Genomic DNA, 4,020 nt, shown 5'->3' on the forward strand with positions numbered 1-4,020 from the left:
TATCTGCAAGAGTTGCCAAAGTCCTAACAGATTCAGCATTGGTGAATAATCCAAGTCCCAAGTTGAACACTTCCAGAAGTTAATGGCACAAGAGAAACATTACCATTGCAGAAAGTACAAACAGCAGGATAGAAAGCACTGGGACCAAAGCAAGTCCCAAATCACACAGGGAAAACTTTAAGTCCTGTAGTTCCATGTTCAAACTCTAAGGCAATCTGTGGCAAATTGTGAGCTCCACGTGGCTCCACCTCTATGGTATTTCTACTGTTTGTCGAAAGCCACATGATCCCATGGCTTCTTTCTTAGGCCCACTTTGCTTCCTCCTTGCAGATTTCCTCAGACAATCCACACTCTTGGCCTTTCCAGAGTTCTTGGGTTTCCACTGAATAGGCCTCTCACTCACAGCTTTACACACTGCCTGGCCTCTCAGGCCTTGTGAAATCTAGGTGGAAGCCTTCTTAACCTCAGAACTCCTGCATTCTGCATACATCTAAAACCAACACCATGTGGATGATGCCAAGGTTCACTGCCAGTTGGAGTAGTAGCTAGGCTTCTTCCTTTCTTGTTTGTACAGGTTGAGTGTCTGGATCCCTGAGCATGCTGAACCTGATTCTGAGGAACAAATTTTCTAGGCTGCTGCTATTCTGGAACCTGACATGGCTACTCTGCCTCCATTCTGGAACATGGCACTCTGTGGCTTTTTTGTCAAAGCAAAGTGCCTCAAACTTGCAGTTCTGAGGCTGCAAAAGGCAAGGACCTACCACCTTCTGTGATGCCCTCAGGATATCTTTTCTGTTCTGTTACTCGTGAGCAATGGAGAGCTCAGCTGTATCTTTGCAGTCCATAGCTTTCCTGGCACTCCCTTTCTGGCCAAACTCTGACAACATTTTAAGCCATGTTAATGCCTCATCACTTGACTGCCTTGAAATTTCTTTTGCCAGATTAACCAGTCTGCCTCACTTAATCTCAGTCCAAGGCAAAATGTCTGAACATGAGCAAAACACAGACAAACTTTCTTCCAAGACATAGCACACATCATCTGGAGTCTGAGTACAAATGCAGTCCTTTTTCCGAGCAGAAACCTCCCTAGCCTGGTCTTAACAGGCAGGATTTCTATCAGTATTCTGCTCTTCTGAGCTCTGACCAAAATTTTCCATACAGAACAGCTGAAGGTGTTCCATCACTTCTCTTTCAGGTGATATCTCTGAATATTTCTTATCGATTCTTGTGAACCATTTCCAAATGTTCGTAATCCACATAATCAGGTCTATAGTCACAGCAATGATCCCACCTCTATGGTATCAAATTCTATCTAAGTTACTTTCTCTTGTTACTGGGAGAAAATACACAGCACCCAGAATTCAGGAAGGAAAGATTTTTTTTTTTTATCTTACTGTTTGTGGAGGATTCAGTCTGTACTCAGCTGGTTCTAAGGCAGGGTGGAACATGGAAGAGGGCAACAGTTCATGGCAGTAGAAAACAGCAAAGAGCAAAAGGAGCAGTGGCAGCAGCTGCTTCTCTCCTTATATTATAAGCGGTCTGCCCTGGGATAGGATTGTAGAACTCACACAACTCTCCATGCCGTCCTCTTGTACAGGTTGAGGATGCTTACAAAGTAATAACTCTGGATCCCTGCTGAGTCACTTAATTAAATTTATAAACTCAAATTGATACAAAGTATAAAGCTGTACAAATAATAGTAGCTAAACTGGTAGTGGTGAGTGGCATATACCAGTAATCAAATCCTTCTGACAGCCTAAAGCAGAAGTACTAAAAACCTGAGCCTAGCCTGGGAAAATTAGTGATTTAGTGAGACAGTGTCTTAAAATAAAAAATAAAAAAGGGCTTGGATATAGCTTGGAGTAAAGTTCCTGGGTTCAATAACAAGGACCACTAATAGTAATTTTAATTATAATAATAACACGAATATACACTGAATTTATACCACGCACTAGGTAGTTTAAGTACTTTAATTGCAGTGCCTTATTTTTAACACTTTGAATAACCACTTGGGTTGGGTATTTTTTAAATAAGGAAAAAGGTATAGAGAGGGTAACTTTCCAAAGGTCACACAGCTGGTAACATGTAGATTTGAGAGGTACAGCCAGGTATTGTGGCTTTGATGCTTGCATGCTTATCTCCAATGCCAAGTTGCCTACTTAGGTGAGAGTGTATACAGAAAAGTCAAGCCTTAAATATCTGCTGAATTCAGAAATGAACTGTTCAGAACATCTCAGAGCAAATTTGACATTGCCTTAATGCTTTCCTGCATTCTCAGACTCTCCCACTCTAAATCTTTGAAGTCATATTTCCCTGTATATCTGCTGATACACAATAGCATGTGGCAGATAATGGATCTCTCACCATTATAATTGCCCTACATACTACTCTGTTCCTACCTATCTGAGGCTACGGCCTTCTTGCTTTTCTATTCCTTGATTGATGTTTTATTTAACCTCTGAACCTTAAACTTGAGTTTTCCATTAACAGCAGTATGATCATTTTTCTCTATTTGAAATTAACTTGACTGACTCATTTATGTACTTCAGTTTGTCTTATCTCTCAGTAAGAATGCCCACTCCTTATTTTAACACTTTAGTCAACCCCAGCTGCTTATCTTTTTAATTAATGGAATAAAACAATGTGCAAACCTTATGCTGTAGAAAGTCAAACAAGCTCTCTTCAACTTATGCTTCTCAGGGTCATCACCTGGGAAGAGATAGCTTTCTCTAGAGAAGTGCTTCCTTAGATTAGTTAGCCACTGCAATGGTGGGTGAGGATGGGTGGGTGCCTCAGGATGCAGATGCAATGGGATCTCTAACTCTTCCTCTATCCCACCAACTGGAGGAAACAGAATTTCAGAAAAATGAAAGCCAAAGGACAGCAGTCTCTGGCCCTGGCCCATCACTTGTGCTTTATGTGGGATCCTGGAAGTCTAAACCTAGGATCTAATGCACAAGGATAAGACACCTCTTTAGCAGTTTGTAACTTAGTTCCTTATCAGAATGGTCTATCAAACTCCTGCTTCTTTTCTGAGAGCTTGTTAAGGTGGTAGCCAAGACAGCATTCTCTATCTTTACTGCTCAGAGAGGATCTAAGTCAGACTACATTCTCTAGTTTCCTGGTCAAGAGAGACTCTAACCCAAGGTATTCTCAATGTACACTCCACAGACAATGATCTTCAGAGGGATTCTAAAATAATGAATGCCAAAAGCACACCTTTGCCTTTACTAATCTCTAACTTCAGTTTGCAATTGTATATAATATTTCTTGAAATTATGAAATAAGAAGGAATTCATGGTGGCATTGTCAGGACCTGTCATTTTATTATCAATGGAAGTCACAGAAGGTTGTCTAACCTATTTTAATAGCATCACTTGAAATGTTTTCAAACACAATTTATGGTCATTTTACTTCAAAATCATAGTAGTAGAGACCTGCCACTGGATTTTGTGATGTAATATATGAAGCATATATATCAAAATTAGTTTTAACATTTAAATAATAATATTTCAAGATAATAGGTTTCTTTTTAATTGCTGTGTATGTTGCTTTCTATAAAAGATTCTCTTGGGAGTGTGTGGGAGAGCTTCCTGCTACCCTGCACCAGTGGGAACTACTACTGGTCCCAGCCCAGGGGCAGCATGGGTGAGACCCTTCCACCCCCTTGGGCCACCCCGCACCACTCCGTAGCACCTCTCCCAAACCACCCATTGAGTAGGAATTTCTGCCTTGTCCTGGGAACACCCAGACCCAGTCCTAGCCCAGGCCCAGGGAGTGTGTGTGAGCGGTTCCTGCTACGCTGCACCGGTGCGACCTAATACTGGTCCCAGACCAGGCGCAGAGTGGGTGAGACCCTCTTCAACCCCCTTGGGACGCTCGCCACCATTCCGCAGCACCTCCCCCAACCCAACCGCCCAGTAGAAATTTCTGCCGCAAGCTGGGAACCCAGAGACCCAGTCCTAACCCAGGCCCAGTGAGTGTGTGGGAGAGCTGCCTCTCCCCCCTACTCCACCTTGT

This window comes from Octodon degus, unplaced genomic scaffold (assembly GCF_000260255.1).
Source record: "Octodon degus isolate 3935 unplaced genomic scaffold, OctDeg1.0 scaffold00117, whole genome shotgun sequence".
Taxonomy (NCBI): domain Eukaryota; kingdom Metazoa; phylum Chordata; class Mammalia; order Rodentia; family Octodontidae; genus Octodon; species Octodon degus.